This window comes from Caloenas nicobarica, chromosome 12, assembly GCF_036013445.1.
Source record: "Caloenas nicobarica isolate bCalNic1 chromosome 12, bCalNic1.hap1, whole genome shotgun sequence".
NCBI classification, from domain to species: domain Eukaryota; kingdom Metazoa; phylum Chordata; class Aves; order Columbiformes; family Columbidae; genus Caloenas; species Caloenas nicobarica.
Genome location: NC_088256.1, coordinates 4,626,223 through 4,649,380, shown reverse-complemented (window position 1 = coordinate 4,649,380; position 23,158 = coordinate 4,626,223).

Here is a 23,158-nt window from a genome sequence, read left to right as displayed (position 1 = left end):
GGTACTGGCTTCAATATCTTCACTTTGTTAACAATTACTGCAAGGTGCAGGGCAGGGTCTAAACAGACAAAACAACTATTATTGGACTTCTTTAAAGTGAAAATTGCCGGGCGGCGTTGAGCTTCTCATCAACCAACACGTCCAAGTCTTTCTCCTCAGGGCTGCTCTTAATCCATCTACACTCTCAGTCCAATCCATGGGGATTGTTTCCTTAAAACTCTAACACAAACTCCTACAGCAGCAGAAAAGCCAATGCTGGAATCCTCAAGTGGAGCACAGGGAGTGACTTTAAAAGGTAATAATGTGCCTTATTGGAATTAGCTGTTCGGTGTTACACCAAAATGACTCATTCCTTGGCACTGTCATACACAAATTGGTGCAAATTTCAGCTTCCTATCCCATCCAAAACAGAGCCTCTGAGCATGAATATTTTTCCTTTAATTCCAGCCTGCAAGGAAGAATGTCCTTGTCAATGTGACTGAAAAAACAACACAAAAAACAAACAAAAAAACCCCCACACATAAACACAGGCACTGCATTACTCACATTTGTTCTCTTCATGCATTTAAACTTAAACAAATATTTCTGCATTTCACGCCTCTTATCTTAGAGTCACAGGAGTGAAATCTGGATTCTTCTCTGGCTCCTCCATCAGCAATAGATGCGCAGCTCTTTATTGCACTCACCTAACAATGCGAAACTTTACTATTCCAAGTAATGTGCAAGAGAGGCCTCAGCACCCCGTTTACCTGCCTGACAGTCTTTTTATTTTCCAAAATGAATATATATTGATTTGTATGCAAGTTGCCCTATGAGACAAATACACAATGCAAACATATAAATATGAATTAAGATACAGCTTCCACCTCATACATATTGCAAATAAGCATTCCAAATTGCAAAGGTTCCACTTAATCTAATCAAGTATTAAAAGGGATTGTTCCACTTTAACTTGCAGAAACTACTAACTCACATTTTCTGTTTAGTCTACTTTCTTGTGAATACCAGAAATACTGTCTTACAAAGAATAGTACAAGCTCATCATCTGTAAAAGGCACAGTTTCTTCCTGGTGTAAAAATAACTCTGACAAAAGAATCTATTTTAAAAAAAAAAAGTCACTAAAGGATTTATCACTTTGCTTCATTTTTTCCCCATAACTAGCACAGATTTCTCTTGCTCAAGCTTCATTTCTAGCATCTCATGTAATTAAAGTCTGGGGATCGGGTTGTGTTGTGGGTTTGTTTTTTTTAAAACACTAAAGCAGTTTCTTGTACTAGCATCAGCCTTGGGTGCAGACAAGAATGAATAAAACCTCAATTACTGCGTTTTAATGGAAATCATATTAGATTCACAGAATCACAGAATCACAGAATGTTAGGGATTGGAAGGGACCTCAAAAGATCATCTAGTCCAATCCCCCTGCCAGAGCAGGAAAACTTAGGTGAGGTTACACAGGAAGGCGTCCAGGCGGGTTTTGAATGTCTCCAGAGAAGGAGAATCCACAACCCCCCTGGGCAGCCTGTTCCAGTGTTCCGTCACCCTCACTGAGAAGAAGTTTCTTCTCACATTTAAGTGGAACCTCTTGTGTTCCAGCTTGGACCCATTACCCCTTGTCTTACTGTTGGTTGTCACCGAGAAGAGCCTAGCTCCATCCTCGTGACACCCACCCTTTATATATTTATAAACATTAATGAGGTCACCCCTCAGTCTCCTCTTCTCCAAGCTAAAGAGACCCAGCTCCCTCAGCCTTTCCTCATAAGGGAGATGCTCCACTCCCTTAATCATCTTTGTGGCCCTGCGCTGGACTCTCTCCAGCAGTTCTCTGTCCTTCTTGAACTAAGGGGCCCAGAACTGGACACAATATTCCAGATGAGGTCTCACCAGGGCAGAGTAGAGGGGAAGGAGAACCTCTCTGGACCTACTAACCACCCCCCTTCTAATACACCCCAGGATGCCATTGGCCTTCTTGGCCACAAGGGCACAGTGCTGGCTCATGGTCATCCTGCTGTCCACCAGGACCCCCAGGTCTCTTTCCCCTACACTGCTCTCTAATAGGTCATTCCCCAACCTGTACTGGAACCTGGGGTTGTTCCTGCCCAGATGCAAGACTCTACATTTCCCCTTGTTATATTTCATTAAATTTTTCCCCGCCCAACTCTCTAGCCTGTCCAGGTCTCGCTGGATGGCAGCACAGCCCTCTGGCGTGTCAGCCACTCCTCCCAGCTTGGTGTCATCAGCAAACTTGCTGATAGTACACTCAATTCCCTCATCCAAGTCATTGATGAATATATTGAACAGTATTGGTCCCAGAACGGACCCTTGAGGCACTCCACTAGATACAGGCCTCCAACCAGACTCCGCCCCATTGATCACAACTCTCTGGCTTCTCTCCTTCAGCCAGTTTGCAGTCCACCTCACTACCCGATCATCCAGTCCACTCTTCCTCAGTTTTGCCGTGAGGATGCTGTGGGAGACGGTGTCAAATGCTTTGCTGAAGTCAAGGTAGACCACATCCACTGCTCTGCCATCGTCAATCCACCTTGTTACGTCTTCATAAAAGGCTATGAGGTTGGTCAAACACGACTTCCCCTTGGTGAAGCCATGTTGACTGTCCCTGATGACCCTCTTATCCTTGATATGTCTTAAGATGGCACCAAGGATAAGGTGTTCCATCACTTTCCCAGGGATGGAGGTGAGGCTGACCGGTCTATAGTTGCCCGGGTCCTCCTTCTTGCCCTTCTTGAAGACCGGAGTGATATTTGCTTTCCTCCAGTCCTCAGGCACCTCTCCCGTTTCCCAAGACTTGGCAAAGATGATGGAGAGCGGTCCAGCAATGACTTCAGCCAGCTCCCTCAGCACCCTCGGGTGCATCCCATCTGGACCCATGGATTTATGGATGTCCAGATTGCTTAATTGCTCCCTAACCCAGTCCTCATCAACTGAGGCAGACTCCTCCATCGCCCTGCCTTCCTCTGGGGCCTCAGGGGTACGGGGCTCCTCAGGACAGCCTCCGGCAGAGTAGACAGAGACAAAGAAGGCATTCAGTAATTCTGCCTTCTCTGTATCTTCTGTCACCAGGGCACCCACCCCGTTCATCAGTGGGCCTACATTGCCTCTGGTGTTAGTTTTATCTGCCATGTATTTGAAGAAGCTCTTCCTGTTGTCCTTGACCCCTCTCGCCAGGTTTAACTCTAAGGAGGCCTTAGCTTTCCTAGTTGCCTCCCTACATCCTCTAACAACAGCCTTATATTCTTCCCAAGTGGCCAGCCCCTCCTTCCATGATTTGTAAATCCTCCTCTTCCACTTGAGTTTGCCCAGCAGTTCCCTGTTTAACCACGCAGGTCTCCTGGCTCCCTTCCTTGACTTCCTGCGCGTCGGGATGCACTGATCTTGAGCTTGGTAGAAGCAGTCCCTGAAAGTTAACCAACTATCTTGGGCGCCTTTACCCTCAAGCAGCCTTGCCCACGGGATTTCCTCCAGCAACTGTTTGAAAAGGCCAAAGTCGGCCCTGCTGAAGTCCAGGGTTGCAATTGGCCTCATCTTAGGCAGGACTTGGCAACACTACACACAGAATGCCCACTGGCGGTAGTGACAATTTACCTAAGCAAGTTTCCTTCCTCTGTCCACAAGGAAAGGTCTTTCTTGATCGCCTGGCAAGGCAGGAAAGCTCTGCCAGCCCAGCAAAGAATTTGAGGACACGCTTTCACACTCCTCTCTTTGACAGCTGAAACACTGATCAGTGTTTTACCTGTCGTTATGTAAAACTGTTAACACATGTTTCCATGCTACTTACAAATGCAGATCTACATATGCAGACTGCATTAACATAGTCTATAATAAGCCTCACTAATCCACCAGCTAAGAACAGATTGACATTTAAAACTGTCAAGAAAAGTCAATGCTTGAAAAGGATTTATCTGCAGAAGCCCAAACCTTTTCAGTTGCTCAGGATCATAATAAAAGGCTATTAAAAGGGAACAAAGACTTGGGAAACCTTGACTCAACTGAAGTAATAACAGAACTACAAAACTCCCAGAGGAGCCAGGATTTCATTCCTGGTACTTAGGGCTGTGCCCTGAGCTAGTGTACACAAGAAGTTCACAATCCTCTGCTCTCACCCCTTCCCTTTGCATTGTTTATTTTCCTGTTTCATAGTAGCATAAGCCACATACCTACACTTAGACACATAGTTTTTTTCACTTCCAGGGGCTGTTCACCTGTTTAACTACAGCAGGTACATATGTATTTTGCTCGCTCGAAGACTGCTGTCCCTTCAAGGCACACATTTTACTGCACATTCATACAATGTCCCACCGAGACCGTGAAAAGTCCCACAGTGCCAATAACAAATCGCACGCATAAAAAAATACCAATGTAGTTTCCGTTCTCTGTAAAGACCCTCAGTGCAAGGACTGCCTTTCAATTGTGTGTGCATAATTCCCTGACCCAGGCCTCTACATGATGCTACAATATAAATAATTTAAAAATCCAGGCTGAGCTAATTAAGCAGCATCCTGGGGGCAGGACTTGCAATGCCGTTACTGCCGGCAGCTGCAGCTAACCTTGTGTGATCCGAGAACACCCCTGACTTCTCACACCTCTTTCACATCTGGGGTTTCTCCACCCTCCTCCTACCCACTCCCTACCATTTACACCAAATTTATTCCTGAAAAGCTGTTCTCTCCATACACAGATCATACATTAGAACTGACTTACAGAAGTTGGATTTCCCAGTTAACCCCACACCACTGAAAGAAGCTTTTGCTCTTGTTTTCTGAAGTATTTAGTTGAGCTCCGTGGTGCTGCTATGCTGCATATAACCTTAGATTAATGTCTTTTCTACTTTTTCACTGATGAAGGAGCTGTCAAATAAACGTGCCCTTTAGCTAACTGTCATGGAAAAATAAAGCCTCCTGTGGCATTCAGGAAAAATAGCACAGAGCAGAAAGCAGGATTTTGTATCCCAAAGTGGATAAATCTATATTAGCTGAAAGCTAACTTCCGTTTGAAACAAAAAAGCAGTTCCCCACTGAAAACCTCAAATCTTTTGTGAATGCATTGTTATTCACAGAAGGTCCCACCATCCAGCAGTACAAACCTTTTCTGCTCTCTCCAGATGCTTTACTATTCCTGTATCCTCTGCAAAGTCACAGCCTCCAACAAAAAGCAGGAGATCCTGTCATGCTGAGTCGGCCCACTGAAGCAACCACAAGAAACGATGGGCTCCGTGCTCCCTTCACCTCTGAGAACAAAGCAGGAATGGCAGAGAGGGCAGAGCCCTCAGCAGCTGAACCAGCCTGGTTCCTCAGCACCTACAACGAGCCCCAGGTGTGCACAGGCCAAAGCACATCCAAGTGCACAAACCCCCAGCGAAGACACACTCGGGACTGAGTTGTTCTACATTTATATTTCATACTAAGGATAAGCAGCATAACTTGTCTTTTGCTGCTCAATGAAGTTTAGGAGGAGCCACAATGCAGAACTTACAGAGGAGCTGCCTAGGGAAGAATAATGAATTTGGGGAAAGGGAGTTAAGAGCACAGGAGAGCAGTCCCTCATGGGCAACCTCTTTCTCAATTCTTGAGGACAGGGCTCCAACCACTGGCAGAGCCATTTCTTTGGAAAGTTTCCATACCCTGTTACCATCCATGTATTGCTAAAATATTCACCCTTATCTTTCAAGATGAGAACAGCAGGAGAGTCGGGGACTTTGCTCCTGCTAATGCAGCCTGACCTAACACCGCAGAAACCGGCTGTTCACTGAGCAAACCAGAACTGCGTGAGGAAGGGGAGAATGAGTTACAGACCCTCTGTGGGCTGCCATCAGGAAGCAGAGTCAGACATTTCACACTGGTTCTCATAATAAACAAAATCAGCTCAATATTTTTTACAACTGTGTCAATCTGAAGCAGTTTTGCTATTATCCAACTTGCGCCGTCTAGCCCTAATTAAAAAGAAATCCAGGTAACTGCAAATGAGGGAGCAACATTTTTTTGTAGTGTAAATTTCCTAGTGAACATAAAGTTAGCAGACGTTTTCATAACAGTAGTTATTTCTTTATCTCCAGCACTACTTCATTGCTGGGGGACATTCAGAATCAATCTGTGCTTTTACCAGATGTCTGCAAAGTAGTAGCTACTTCTCGATCCACTTGACTTCTTTAATGCCTCAGGATACATTCAGCAGGCATTTGGTAAGAGGCATTTGTATTGGTTCTACGGTTTTATGCTGATCATCATCCCGCTTGTTGTCATAAATAATAGGGTACTCTGTAAGACCCATGATTCTGGGTAACAGGACCAAGCAACTGGAAAAGATTCTCCCTAAAATAGGCTTTCAGATTTAAACAGAGATATTGGTTAGACTGTATGTATTTGCAAACCTATTTCTTTAGGCAAAGATTAGAAAGGCAAGGAGAATCACAAAGTCAATTTTAACCGTGAATATGCACTTAAAAAGCACATTAAATTGCATCCTTGTCTGCAGTTCATACATTTCTCCAGTGCCCTAGAATGAGCTCAACAAGACTGAAATCTGGATGAATCATTTTAGAGCTTGAAGATTTTAACTGTTGGCAGATTTAAGTGGAGCTATTCTCATCTGCGCTTGCACCACACATAAACAGGAGTGAAAGAGGGAGACAGACTGAAAGGACTGTACCTTTAACTTTGTATCTTGAGCCCTGAGAAAAAATATATCCTAAATAGATTGCACAAATGTGACACTAAAGGCTTCTCCCCTGAACTCTGCTCATTTTGAATGCAAAAAAAAATCTTGAGAGCCTCAGCTAAAAGCATTGCTATGACAAAACAATGTGAGGAAAAAATGCAAATGGATTGAACTCTCCCAGGTTAACTAAACGATTGTCTGAGACAGAGACCAGGAAGGGTGTTTTTCACTAATTTGAAAAAACAAACAAACAAAACCCCAAAAAACACCCCACAAATTTAAAAGATGCAGCTTCTGAATAACACTGGAAAAGTCTGGCCACTTCTTTCCAGACTCAAAAATCAAACGCGACATCTGACAACAGCTGTGAAACTCTGCCAGAGCCAGTGTCTAGACTTGAGGTCAGGTAGCATGGCCAAGCTAGAACCCCTGGGTACCGTGCACAGAGGAGCTGGGGCACAGACATCAAAGCGCTTTAAGTTCGAAGGTTATAAAGCATCTATGGATTCATCAAAAGCACTGAATGCCCTGGGAGACACTCATCAGTTGTTTCTTACCTCCCTTAGAGAAAGGAGAGGGTAAAATGTCATCACAAAACCCAGAGGAAAGAACCAGAATAGCTGCTGGTGTGTGTAACTCATACATCAGCCTTTATTTTTATTTTCCTGACTGCTGAGGACGCTGGGGATGGAGGTGAGTATTCTGAGAGGCCGTCCCTTTGTGCAGCTGCGTGTTCGAATTGATGGGTCAGGCCTCGAAATGACAGATGGATGCCTGTAGCTATTTGATACATTCACTGAATGAATAATAAATAAAATGGCAATGCAGTGGCATTTAAAGGGCCTCGGACTTTACCACCTCCCAGACAAACAGGCTACCCAATTTCAGATGCTTCACGACAGAAAGCTTTAAAATTCTCAAGACCATGTTTTACTGTTAGGACTGGGCAGAAATTGATGAAGGAGAATTTAAGCTTCTACTATTGAGAAATGGTCCTTTTTTTGCAGGGATATCCTCACCAGAGCTTTCACAGGCTTTGTAAGCCTACCAGGAGATGGTAGCGCTCTGGCTGTAATTAACCCAGAATACATCTAAATGTCTTAGGCTTGTGTGACAACAAAAAGCAGCAAAGACAAGCCACAGCAGCTTCACCAAAAGCCTGTTCCATTGCAACCAGTGGAAAAATTTAAATTAGATCCTTAATACATACATGTATTATCAGAGCTGCTTTTTGTCCACCTGGCGTAGGAGGATGGAGCAATGACCATAAATACAGGCATTAAGTGGCCTCCTTTCTATTACTAGAGGGACAAAATTATATCAGCAGGTTGGGTCTATTTAATCTATATCATACTGCCTGTAATAGAGCCTGGTAAATCCTAGCCAAATATGAGCTCATTGTTCTCCTCGACTTGCCATCCCCTTAATATCAGAGCAAATATCCTCCCAAAGAAGCTGCCGCTGCTGCTCCTGAGGGGGTTCATAAAAACTCATAGCAGCCTCCAATTGTAAACACAAATATGCCACTTAGTTTTGCTACAGATTTACTCCAGTCACCTACCCAAGACATTTGCTGTCATGACAAATGTCACTGTATGGTAGCAAAGTCATGGCACCTAACAAAGCACAGATGTGACCTGCCAATTTCATTTAAAAAACCAAAACAACAAACCATATTGATGCTTGATTTCTTTTGAACACATTTAAAGGACATTTTACAAATGAGATCTTATTTAATCCACATTACTTTCATCACTATCTTGCTGCTAGCTAGGCTTGAGGTAATAGCTGATATACCACAACGGTCATGCTGTTTCAGTTAAATGCAGACATTTTAATAAGAATTGAGTGGTACCTCGTAAACCAGGCTAATTTAGAGGCAGAACATCATCATTTGCCTTTGCAGAAGTTGGACACTACCTGGTCCCTCCCTCCTCTTCATTCCATGACAGAGAACAGGACGTGCCAGCTGCTCCTGTGATCTGGATTATTCTCCCTTCCCTACATTTTGTACATCAGGAGGAAGCTCCTCCAAAGTGTGTCCCCCTGCTCTCTCCAGGGAAGCCTGTAGTGACCCACCAGCGACAGCTCTCCACACAGCCAGCACGTATCGATACCTCAGGGATGTGGCCGGTTCATGAAGGAACCACAGGATGTATATCACAGAGAACTGGCAGCCCTAAGCAGTGATTTACAGAAGTTAAGCCTGATCTTATTCTCAGCAAAGTCAATTAAACAATTACTTTTGCTTTCCAAGGGAAGAGTGGGCACAGCAGTCTACTTTGACCATGGTGTCACAATGAATAAATGGTCTATCTGCAATACAGGGAAACGTCATGTTTCCTTTGCCAAAGCTGCTCCCAACAGGCATTTCCACCATCACCACACAAACAAAAATGTACCAGATAGAGTATCTCCTCAAGATTTTAAAGATCTCCTTATTTTCTGCCAGAAATAACTCACTTGCTTATCTGAAAAGCAAAATGTTATTAAGGCTATAGAGCAACGTACCTCTGACAGGCTTCCTCCCAAACACAAAGTAAACCCAAGTCCACCCAGTGTCTGGCCCCTGGACAACCAGGCAGCTGCAGCCAAGAGCAGATCTGGGGCAGCTGTTCTTCAGTGCACACAACCACAGCCCCCATGCTACCTGCCTGCACCACTCTTCCTACCAAAATCTTTGAGACATGCAGTCCTTAGCGTGCACGGTAACATGTGTGTCTGCAGGACACCTGTGTCCCCAGGAAACTTCCATTCTGGAGACCTTTGAGACCACATCTGGAATATTGTGTCCAGTTCTGGGCCCCTCAGTTCCAGAAGGACAGGGAACTGCTGGAGAGAGTCCAGCGCAGCCACCAAGATGCTGAAGGGAGTGGAGCATCTCCCGTGTGAGGAAAGGCTGAGGAGCTGGGGCTCTGGAGCTGGAGAAGAGGAGACTGAGGGGTGACCTCATTCATGGGGATCAATATGGAAAGGGGGAGTGCCAGGAGGATGGAGCCAGGCTCTTCTCGGGGACAACCAGTGATAGGACAAGGGGCAATGGGTGCAAACTGGAACACAGGAGGTTCCACTTAAGTATGAGAAACTTCTTCCCAGTGAGGGTGCCAGAGCCTGGCCCAGGCCGCCCAGGGAGGTTGTGGAGTCTCCTTCTCTGCAGACATTCCAACCCGCCTGGACACCTTCCTGTGTAACCTCATCTGGGGGTTCCTGCTCCGGCGGGGGGATTGGGCTGGGTGAGCTTTCAAGGACCCTTCCAATCCCTGACATTCTGTGGTTCTGTGGAGGCCAGCAGATTTGTAAGGCATAAGGCCAGGTATTACAAACCTTATTGGAAAGAGGACCCTCTTAGAGACTTCAACATATAACCCCACATAACTCAATGTTTCTACAGGGAGAGAGGGGTTTGCCCATGGATTGCTCTCTTTCGGAGATATCACACTTTGCTTTTGGCACAAGTATATCTGTGAATTCATTTCTGCTTTCTTGAGGAAGTCGTCATCTTTGCTGCAGAGAACCCCAAAAGGTCAGACTAGCAGCCGTAACTGGGAAGGCAGCTGGCTGGAAATGACCTCACACCATAGGAAAACCTGCAGCATAGAAGAACCCTCTCTGTTCCTCCTTAGCCTTCCAGAAACTCTAATCCTAACACTTGGCTTAGGTCCTCCCAAAACCCTTCCATCAGTCCCCTTTCTACAAAATAAATAAAACTGCCTGTCCTGGCAATATTTAGCAAAATCTTTCCTAGACATTGCATCTTGAAGGAGATTAAACTATACAACTGTTTAGATAACAGAGAGAGTCCTGGCAGCGACTTAATGCCTTATTGGGCCCTCTGCCACGGGTTACTGTGATCCCAAATGGGATCAAGGATTTCTGCCATAGCTTCCAGCACCAGAAACCTGAACAAATGCCATTAAACACGAAAAAGGAAATCAACATCTCCACCAGAAATTCTTAGGAAAGATCCAGCACTGAAGGAGACCTCCATGTACCTTCCTGGCTTCTATCCTGGGAAAATTTCCCTATGCTTCACCTTTAGGTCTAACAAATTATTTATTTAACAGAAATAAATTTAACAACTTTATCACTAACAAGTTGATTTTTTTTGTTAATCCAGAGTAACAGAACAAACAAAGGTGACAAATGTGCCCCTGTGCTGGCCACACTTGTAGAGCCCCATTGGGCTCTGCCAACCCCTTCAAATTCACATTCAGAGGTGATATAAATAACCATACTTGCATATAGACATACCTAAAACTGGACTGTACACATGATGTATGTTTTGCACGCTAATTCAGTAGTTGTGTTACAAGTTATCTATGGTTCGCTTCCTTTAATACAAAATCTGCCCCTAAGGAATTACAGACCCTATAAACAAAAATGTGCAGCTGTATCTTGGGAAGCATTGCAAAAAATTGGACTGACAGCTTTTTTAAAGGTCACTGTATATGACACCAAAAACTCTGCTTTGGCAGAGTGTTTGTTGCTTGTTTTCACTGCTAAATTTATAATCATCACCTGCCTTGCTTCAGGGATACGACATCACAAAGACCACATCAGCTTTTCACTATTGGAGGGACATAACCCAGATCATTAATAGCCCAATACCCACCGGGAGCCACCTGTACCGGCCCAGTCTCCAGGATCGACGGCAGCAAATGCTGGCTGGGAACAGGGACTGGTGAGAAGCAATTTAAAAGGAGGACCCTTAAATCAAGTCACTCTGCACCATAGTCTGAGACACATCCCAAAGCTGGTTCACCTTCAGAGCACAGCATAAAGCTCATCCATCTGTTCAGACTTCTGCTGAGGGAAGGTGAGGGGAACATGGATATCTGTTTACAGCAGAATGCTGGTTTGGCTATACTTAAAGGCACTGACCTATGTGTATTATTTTTTGTATTTAACAGAGTTGTTTCCAAAATTTTTTTAAAAAGACAATCACCTTGAATATGAACCCTGAAGTCTTGCAAATGTAAGCCTACTGACAGACTCAGTTTTCTGCTTACTACAAAATAAATAACACATTTCAAGTTCTCATTCCTATTGAGTTCAGTGATGCACTTATTTCTATGGATCCAAATGCCCAAAGAGTTTTTCAAATCAGGTCCTTTCACTCAAGTTACATAGTTGAAGATTTTGGATTCAACTGTCAGACAGCAGAAGCAGAATTTTCACATGAAATCACATATATTATCTGAAGTATAACAGTTTTAATTTAAATATTAAAAGAACATCCTAGAAGATAATTTAAATGTTTAAACACTCTACATGGAAATAAGCGTAGCCATCTGGCATTTTAGGTGTCCCCAGGACTTCAATGGGCTGTACTGAATGACTGTAGCTGTAGCCATGTTTTCCACAGAAAAACAATGTTTGTGACATGTAACCTCTAGATATTTAGTCTTTATGCCTTAGAATGCACAGTCATCATTACTTACTGTACTATCCATGCCAGGAAGTTTTATTACTACACAAATAGTTTCTCAGTACTGTTGCTAAAAGTCATCAAATACGCTTCACAAACACTGTGGTTTCTCCAGCAATCATGCAAACCAGGCAGGATTAACTGTTTTCACACTGTGACCCATTGCTCAAACAGCCATTTGGCCACAGAAGAAACAAGAGTCAGAACTTCTACCTCAGTCCGCTAAAGCCTCCAGAAAAGGATTACGGTCTTTCAGCAAAAAAGTACATGTGCATTCCAGATTGCTACATTTAACTCTTTGCTATAGTCAAAACTTTGCAGGTCACAGTGACCAAAACACTGAAATTAATACATTTCATTTCATCTTTCTTAAAACAGGAGCAATATCTTTCTATGGTAAACTCATTAGCTTCCTAACTTACTTTAACTAGAATTGTCAAGTCTCACCGTGCCAAAATTCAGCACTGAAGATATTCAAATCTCTATTCAAACTGAGAAGCTGAAAATTACTGTGGGACAAAAATGTTTTGATAATACAAAAATACTTAGTGGTTGAGGTTTTTTAAACAAGCATAATAATATAATGGAAAGGAAAAAAAGTGTTTATAATTTTCACATCAGAACTGTTTGCTGATACTGGTATAGCTCCATAGAATGCATTATTAAGTGGAGAAACAGCCAGATAGAAACATTTTCAACCACATCTGCTCACAAGAGTCAGGTAACTGAATATCTGTTACATTCAGCTGTATCAACATTCAGATGCTACTTCAGCTGAAGCTGCTCTTAAGGAAACATAGTTGGATGGTTTGTTTTGAAGCCGTTCAATAGTAGAGTTGAAAAGAGATCAATTTCAGATCAAAACCAACCCAAAATTAAAAATCTAAAATCCGCAACATTTAGCAGAATTGAAGCATTTGATGAAGGAAAATATGCTTACTTATGCAGAAATTTTATATTTTGCAGAAGCAGTGTTTTTTTTTCAGAAGAATCTCTCAGAGAAAGGGTCCCAGCCAACACTGTCTTCCCAACATCCAGCTGATGATGCTCCTACAGCCGCAATAAGTATTAAAACTGTGACTCCCAGGGACTAACAAAGGTACTGCATCTTCTTGCTCTCATTACAAAATCAAAATAAAGAATAAGAAAAGGTGATTTTAAATTCATAGCCACTTTAAAGGTCACAGAAAGTATTATACTATTACGAGACTAGCTAATCATATTATTTATGGAAAGCATTTGTTCTAGGAACAGAGATTAGACATAACTACAATTGGATGTGTCTGTGACAAATCTAGAAATTAAACAAAGCTCCCCTAAAGTCAAAGCCAAGATTTTTTTTTTTTTTTTTTTTAACCATAAAACCACTCTGTACATGCTGTCCTGGCAGAAAACCTCATTTCCGTTATGTATTACCCTGTGAACTGCTACTGATAATGCTAATAGCTCTCAGCATCGCGCCTATAGCTGAGTGACTCCTGGAAGCCAAGATTTCAGCTGAGTTGGTGTCCGGTGAAAAATTCAGGCTCTGTGCAAACAGAGGAGCTGTGACAAATAAAATTATTGCATTTGAGCTAATCTGAGGGACAAAACCTCCCAAAAGGACCACGTTAGAAGCATGAGAGAGAAAAACATCAGCTCAGTTTAGAGTTAGTAAGGAACTCGCAGCTCTTGTGTCCTGGCAAAGTCTCACGTATCCGTAGCTTCAGAAGTGGATTACACACTTCTGATTGAGCTGGTTGGTGGGAAAAGCTGTCAGAATTTCAGGTTTCTTCTGATTTCTAACTGAATGCTTCTCACTGCTGATATTGATGAATTGGGGGAGCGTCCAATTATATAGCAGAATCTTGTGTCATATTGCTTATGGTTTGGTCACCACAGCATTCAGGATCTTTGAAAGTGGATGCAGAAGTTTAAATAAAAATGTCATGACATATCAGAAAAGCATCTTCTGCTAGATTTCCTCTCTTTACACAATTTAACTTCTAAGCATTTTAAGGCCAAGCTTTTCAAAAGAGATTGATCTTACAGGTTAAGGGGGGAGAGGTTGATTTTGCAACAAAATAATTGCAGTTGTAATTGGGCATTAAGCTAAGCCCACTCTTGCTCACACTGACCCATAAAAAGTCATTACTGGTTGTTGGAGGACTGAGAACTCCGAAGGGACCTAATGAAGGATCGACTCTATGTAATGGAAAGAGATAAAACTATGTTAAGCAGCCCAGAAAATTTGGGACAACTCAGAAAAAATCTTCCACAGAAGGTCAAGTACAAGTGCAACACGATGCATCTCAACCTAGTTAGTCCCGGAGCAGCACCTTCACTTCCTTGCAGCACATGGACTCAGGCTGGGCAGAAGGGATACGCCGTGGCAACTGCTGCATCTGTAGTTTATAATCTTTTATACATTCTCTAAAAAGTAAAAAATAATGTAGAACTGAGGAATTAAAGCAGCTCTCGCAACTCTGCCCCGCAGTGCTCCCCGCTCAGTGGCTGCCCTGCCCCGAAGAGGGAACAAGCACCAACAATCGCTTTTCAGATCACATTCTGCAAGGGGCAGAAGCCAGAACAGATGCCACTTTTCTCCCCGTGTAGTAAGGCCAATGTGGCCTCTAAGCGATCTTTACTCTCCCCAGTAAATTCAACTTTAAAAATGACCCCGGTAAATATTGGTTACCTTAAAAAATTCATATGTAGCCTGCGGAAAAAACAATAGTTGCGATGTGTTAATCACTCTGTCATAACCTTTGCCACTCTGGTAAGCCCATCACCCAGAGGGGAAACTTTTTTTGGCTGGGAGACAGATGGACTCTGACTGTCCTGCAGGTGAGAGATGTTGCTGGGCCCAAAGCAGTGCTAATCTGGACTCGGATGTAAAGCCACGTGCAAAGGAAATCCGGGCTGCTGATGTCTATATTCCTCGCCAAGCTCCATTTCAGTACATGTAAGTATAAAGCAGAAAATCTGGCAAATGATGTCTGCTTGTAATACATTTTCTTTACATTAATGAGATCTGTGTCACCTACTGCCTTCTCCCCTACAACAAACAGATTTTCTTGATTCTTTCCATTCTGAGTCAAAACAGTTGAAGTCTGAGCATGTTGCTTAGCAATACAGGAATGGAATACGGTATGCTTAAAGTCCTCCTCCTCCTCTGCTAGATGTCCTGTAGTAGCTATTACTAGAGAAAAATTGATTTTTCCATTACCTTCTTATTGTTTCCATAGCAGTTTCTGCCCTGTTCCCATGGCATTTCCTTTAGCTTCCTCTCCCACCCCAATATTCTCACATTAACCTTTACTTGCACGCAGCATCTACTCTCACTCCTCTCATACATCTAACACATTTCTCAGCTGTAGGCTTTTGATGGGAATTTTCCATATCATTCTCAGATGAACCAAATTCATTACAGATTTAAGCAAACAAATCCAGAATGTTTCAGGACAATACCTGCAGGAGAAACAACCTCCGAGTAAGTAAAATACTTCCTTTATCTCTTTTAGCAAATGTTCAGTTGAGTCTGTGGTAAAAAACTGCCAAATAGAAAGAAAAATAAAAGGTGTCTGAATCCCATTTTTTGCAGATCAGAAACCAAAAAGCTTTCTTTCTGAGTAAAATCCCTGACTATTAATTTCAAAGGCATACAGGAATGAAAGCTGTGAAACAAACAAATAAACTTAACAGCAGAGTCAATTATACTGTTTACCAGCCACTCTTTATTTTATCAGTGCTGGGGATCATCCTCCGTAAGTGCTCCAATGACCGGATGCTCTTGCGTTGCTTATATCCACACAATTATTTCATATTCATTACAATTTTTTGAAATATTTAACATATGATACATCTATACTAAGAAATTATTGATGAAGTTAGTTCTAATTTCTTAGTTTCTTACCTATAATACATCTATTAATTATTAGTTAAATATAAACTAAGCACTCTGCTTCTAAACAACGTATTACTTAATCTTCTGTCTCTTGTCATGCAGAAGGATCTAAAGCTTGAAAAATATCCCCTCGTTCCGCAGGTGGCGTGGCAATAAAGAACAACGCATACGGAGACGCAGACAGAGATGCACAGACACAGAGCTCTTGTTAGCAGCGAGAGCAGAGCCAGGCAGAGCTGAGCCTTCTTTAATTAGCCTTCCTCAATTTATAGGTTTACAGATACAAGCCTGGACCAAGAGGATAGACAGGATGTTTTTTCAAAAAATGTTATTCCAAACACACCACTCTCACCTCGTGACTGTTTTCAGTGACGCTCCCATGCACATCTTGTGGGCGACGTTCCAACCCACTCAATCACACGCCCAGGCCCAACATTCACATATCATACATACGAAGGCGGTTTTCTGACCTGAGATATCATTCTCGCTGGCCTAGGCTATCACTCCTTGCACTCATAAAAAACATACTTCTGCATAACCTGCACAAGGCCCTTTATGTTTTGACTAATTGCTGTGATTTAATTATGATAGCATTATTTGTCTGGATGGTCATGTTAGTATTGATCTTCCTTTATCATCCAGGTGGCTGGACCCACACATCCTGCCGTTCCCACAGGTGGTTAGAAAGCATTTATCTCATGTCAATTGGTTAATAACAGGTATGTCTTTTGTAACTTAATCACAGTCTACATTAATTTAGCAGCTTCTCGTCACCATATTGTACTCTTGCTCCATTTTGGTGCCTGATATTCAAATAAGGTTCACAACAAAATTAACAGTACACGTATGAGTCCCTTAGGCTAATCTTTAGCATCCTGAGACCTCTCTCTGAGGACCAGGGATGAATCTTGCAGGCCCATTTTTTAAGGAAAGCCATGCTGTCTGTCTGTCAAGATCTTGTCTTGTTCTCCCCAAGAGAGGAGATAAGAATTTGTACGACTGGTGTTCTGAGGTTTGTTACCAAGTGTAGGTACAGAAAAAAAGCTATAGCTTAGCTGCAGGTAAATCACATAACGCATTAGTGTACTGCTACTCACTCCATCATCATAAAACAGACTGAAGAGTTTTGTTTGTGCATTCAGGCTGCAAGCCTTCTTAAGTTTCTGTTGTGGTGCTTATTAGATTTCTGGTGTCAATGATCATGTTAGTGCAAATGGTTGAGGGACAGTTTCCTCAAGAAAGATCACCGCTCAGGAGGGAATTATCCATATCTAATTACAGTTCATGCTGCTGCTGGACATTCCCCCTGCTCTGCTGTCTGTCTGCTGTCATCTTATTTTAAAACACACTGACTGTGCTTTAGGCATTGGATCAGGTATTTGGAAATCGAGAGCCCATTTGGAAGCGTGGCAGCCTGCCGTCAGCCAGACATGTGCTGCAGCCCGGGCACGGAGAAGGTGGCAGTGAACACATCAGCTCCTCTCAGGGAGGGTCGGGAGCTGTAAGCGTCGCCCGGAGGGCTCTGTGACAGCACTCCTCTATCCTCCCTGTTGGAACAGGGCTCACCCCTGCGTTTCCTCCTGTGGTACCTTTCCCTTTTCTGGATCTTTGTCTTGCTTAGGCTCTTTGTCCTTCCTTGTCATGCAATGAGCTGCAACCTGCTGAAAAACACAGCCTGCACCGAGCCCCGTTCAAACAGCGCGATTCTGCAGGGAGGCAAGGTGCATAGCAGGTCTTGGGCCACGCAGTCTGCACAGCAAGGGCTGGGTTTTGCTGTTTGTATGTGTACACAGGCACAGTGCCCAGTGCAGTGCGCTCTCTGCACAAACGGGTGCCCATGGAGCGCTAATGACAGCTAATGAGTACGTGGAGCAGGCTGGGGATGCAGCAGAGCCTGCTTCAGCAGCACGGTGAATGATATCAGAGGGACTGGTAAAGAAACGCAGCTTTCTGTGACTGTAGCAATGCAGACTATCTGAACAACACAGTGTGGCATAGCAAGATCCATCTGTGCAGACTCCTGCAGCAGCTTTAATTGCAATTGCTTTAAATTTGTAAAGAGCTTGGAGGCTTGAGGTCCTACTCGTTAACATTTTGGCAAAATCTCCCAGTCCTGGGCTACTTCCAAAATACATCTCTGGCAGAGTCAGGTTCTTAGCCTGTATTCACCCTGACTCTAACCAAGAAAGTAATTATATAAGATTTACCTTTTTATACTGCAAGCATAACACCTATATCTAAACATTTTGCAGCCTGAGATATGTTTTCATAAACGCATCAATCATCCAAAGATTTTTGTCCAAGGAGTTTTCAGGAAATTACAATGAGCAACAAAGATCACACTATTCAACAGCAATCATTTTAATATTAAAGTCTCATAAATTCTTCAATAAGTAGTGCTGCCTAGATTAAAATCAAAACCCAGATGGAAAGAAAAAAAGAAAAAAAAAGTATTTATTTATTTATTTCAGAAGACAGAATGTGCAGAGCTGCCTCCTCCTGAAACCACTGGTTATCCAAGAACAAGCCTGTCTGGGCTTCGAAATCCTGCATCGCACAAAGCTCCACCACCCTGAAGCACCAGGGCTCTGTGCACTTGAGCCATCTACCCAATGAAAGAGAACCTACGGGCCAGGATCTCCTGCCTGCTCCATCCGTAATCCCACCAGCTCTATTGCCTGATCCTGAGAGGCAGACTTATGAGGCGAGAGTCAAACCCCATCATTTTCTTTATTTTAAAAAAAACCTACCTTTTTCTTATTCCTTAAGATGAATTTTTTTTCTCCCTACGGCTCTTCTAATCATCACTGCTTCAAATTTTACTTGTCAATTCTCTACTTGTATTTTTCTTCCATTCATGAAATAGCTTCTGTATCTTCAAATCAACATTAAAATTGTATGGTCAATATTTCCGAGCAGAAAAGATCAGTCAACAGGGGAGATGGCTTCACTATCTATAATACAATGCTCCGGCACCAATGTCATTTATGCATCTGCTTAACCAAACAAGACAAGCTTCAACATTGAAGATGGGGAAAGATATAACAGAAAAGTATTGTAATTAAGCTACGAAAAGCTTGCTGTCTGATCACTTTCTCTGAGGCCAATATTAACATTTCTGTTCAGCCAGGTGTAGCTGAGGGGCAGCACTGCTGCCTGTGGAATTGCAACTGCCAGCGCTGGGAATATTGAGAGCAGGTTAACAGTTGCCCCAAGGTCTAATGCTGCATTTTGCCTCATTTTAGGACTCCTTTTTGCAGCTCCGCTGGAGCATCACCATAATGTAAATGTAGGGGTAAAGGCAGGGCCACAGCAAACTCAGGCTTCTGCTACCTGGAATTTACCTTAGATTTCAGTTTCTTCTTTTTACTCAGAGTTTTGTTGGGCTTTTTTTTGTTTGCTTGTTTGTTTAAGGACAACAGAGACCATTTGAAGGTGAAACGAGAAGTTGGTGCAAAACATCATCTAGCTGCAGGAAAAACTGAAGATTCAGATGCCTTCCCTGTATGTAAAAAGGGAACTACTGCTGAAACATTGCTAATATCACTAGACCCAGAATAAAATGCTAAGTGTCCCTATGGTATTTCAGAGGAATAAAAGGATAAAATGAACAGTTTGCAAGCTAATTCTCCATATGTAACAGAGTATTTGTCCAGATTTAGACTATGACCTTCAGGGAGGCAAGGAGAGATGGGTTCCCAAATCCCACTGAAAAGCAATGAAAATTAATCTTTTCGGGGAATTCAGATTCATTTTTTTTTATTTCTACATTTCATCATTTCAGTACCTAACATTCATAAAATTACTGAAAATATCTAAAAAGTTGCTTTAGTCAAACAGCTAGAATTCCAATGGTATATTTTAAAAAATTCTATTATCGCAAGTACCATTCTGGTAAAAGGAAAATATGAAAGTAACAATACAATCTGGACTTCCCATGTGTAAGGTGAAGGGAAACTAAACTAGCTATTAACATGCTACTAATTCTAAAATACTAATGATAGATACTGAAAGTTAAAGTAACGAACTATGGGTGGCCAATAGGTTAAATACAGTTCAACAGAACTTGCAAACATAAGAAAAGAGATTTCTAGATGAGGTAAAAATCTGTTACTTGGAGCAGATCATTGTTTTTCAAGCAATGCAGAAACGTCGAGCAAAAGTTTCTGGTTTGTATTTGATGGACAATATTGTGAATGAAAGAAAACAAAGGAATTTTCCTAAAGACACAAAGGAGCCAGCCCAAGCTACTGCTGCTTCCAAATTATCAGGCCCAGATATTGAGAGCAGAGAGCTGAAGATCTCTCTGACCCACTGAGGTCAACTCTTAGCACGTATCAGAAAGGAGGAAAACCTTAAAGGGAGGTAGGACCGCCAGCTTAGTTTGTATACTTAAAAGGGCAAAGACAATGCAGAAAGGGCAGCAGTGACCAGTCATCTTACAGATTAACAGATAATATTTACTGCCAGTTAACCGCCATAAGTAAAATACATTTTAATACAGCACTTTGCCATGTAATACATTTGGAGACAAGCCATGGTGTTCAATCAAACACAGAGGTACAAAGAAAAGCTCAGGGACCATCACAGGTAATTGCCTCAAGATGATTTCCCAATAGTCTGCAGCAGCAGAAAGGACTAGTTCCATCCCTGAATGTTTAAAAAGACGACAACTGAAGAACAAAGTCAGTATCACCTCTAAGCCCAACATCGGTGAAACTGTTATTAGGCTGTTGATCCCAGTCTAATTCAAGGAAGATGTGAAAAAGTGATGAGCAGTTTAAAGGAGAGCCACAAATGTGATTCACTCCCTGGGAAATATGCCTTACAATGCAGGGCTTAGGGCATTAAATATATATTTAGCTCTCAAGAAAAGCTTCAGCTGTAGCTTGATCACTGTACATACAGGTGAAAGAGATAGCTGTGGTGGCAGCTTTTCAAAGTTGTTGACAAAGGAGAAACAAGACCCAACAGATGGGAGCTGAAGTCATAAAAATTCAATCTGGAATAAGAATAATTTACCATCACAAAGGCTAATTAAACACTGGAACAGTTTTTCACTGAAGGTGAGAGACTTCTCCCAATGTAAGCCTTTAAAATAAGATTAAATATTTTTTAAAAGATGTTCCTTAAACCCCGCATGACTTGAAGTGCTGCACAAGATTGATCCTCAGTAGCCTGGAGGAATTACATTGCCCCTGCACTGACTTCAATTTCTGCATATTACTTGCAGCTTTGCATGAGGATATCTTACCTACTTAAATATTATATCGTAAGGCCAATGCAGACTCCTGTAAGGTTCAGGAATGATTTCTCTTCTTGCCCACTATAGCCCTACAAGACATTGATCAGATTCCAGATATTTTTTTCCTTTGAAAGTTCCAAAATTTCAAAAAATGCCTGCAGGAAGAGCAAAGACTGCACAGGAGATTACTTAGCACGCTAGCACGGTGCTGAGAAGCACCGTTGTGTCTGTTTCAAGATTAAAATGCCCAGCAGATCTCAAGTCAGATATTTAACCCAGCAGACAAAAATTTTACCTCAGCAGCTGCTTTGGGGTTTTTTTGTCAACTCTGCAGCTTTGGTTCCTAGAATTATTTACGCAAATTTCCTCTAATGAAGTCCTTACTAGTTAACAGAGTTAGTGTTCTGGGGACAACTCAGTCTTTTCTCATTTCCTCTTTCAGTACACAAGCTGAAAATCAAAATGCTCAAATTAACAGACTCACCAAGGTCAATGCAAGGATACTTTGGTGAATTGTAAGGAAAATATCACATTAAAAAAAAAAAAAAAGGGTTGGGAGGGAAGAAAAGATACATAGGTCCCGGCTGCTCTGAAACTGTAAGAATGCCCATACACAGAACTGAACATTTATACACACATATGAAATGCATCCTTATGAATAATGGGAAATAAATAAATTTTTTGATCTGGCACCCCTGTGAGCCTTACTGGAAATGCCATGAGAACGAGCATTCCAGCAGCAGCACCACTGAAATGCTCTAATTATGCACTTTCAGCATGTTACTGTGTTTTGACAAAATTTAAGTTGATGGCTCCAAGGACATTTCTACCACTCAAAATAGTGACTAAAATAATCTTGCGTAAAACAAACCACTGGGAAATACAGTTCATAAACTGGCTTCTCAAACAAGCTTAGAATGATCTTCTACCCTCTCCTTTCATCAGCAGAAAAAAGAAAGGACATAGTGCAGTAGGTTGCTGAGACTTGTGCAGCATCTGACAACCTGGCCCAAACCTGCTGTCATTTGCACGGCTAAACAAGTGCAGCAGTCCTTACCCCAAATCTCTGATGACCTCTCCTAAAGCCACTGCATTAACAGTTGGAGATGTATTTTCTTAACTCAAGTAGCAAAAAAAGCAAGGAAACAAGGAACAGAGATGGAAAGACTTACATATTCAGTGAATCCTATTTGCAAAAAACACTTCAACTGCTACTCTTTATGTTTAAATATTCTACGACTGGAGAAAGTCAATACCTTTCTGATTATCTCATTCTTATTTATAACAGCTTATTACATTTTAATTAGTCCAACTGTTCTATTGGATTTCCAGGCAAAATGTGCTAAAAGCCCCTGTAAGCAAGATATATTTTATTAATGAACTGTGATCTACCATCATGGAGGAGAACATTTCATTTCTCCATTTTTGCTACGCTGACACCACGCTGCACTTGGACTCTAGACAGTAGCTTTACTATTCTGTGCTCAGTCACCTTTCCTGCTTATTAATAAGAAATATCCTAAACTATCAGCAAACAGCATTAGAAACTGTGATTTTTCCCAACCACCTCTTCATCCAATGACAGCCGATGCAACTAACTACAAATGAAAATCGTGAAAAGTAAAGAGGGAGGGAAAGCAGAACAGGCATAAGCAAGTGTGCAAAAACTATAATTGGATCTAAGGTGAAATATACTGAAATCAAAAGAAGTCTTTCAACCTACTTTGAGGTCAGGTGCTATCACATCAGTTCTAATCTGAGTCCGGGTCTCAACAAAATTCCCAATTCAAACGCACCTATAAGATGTATAATGTTAGCAAACAGCACCCATGTCTCAATGCCACGGGCACCTCTCATCTCTGAAGGCTGTTCTTCTGCATGGCTGGTATTTCCAATAGGAAAACAACCAAGCGTTGCAAACCCAATCAT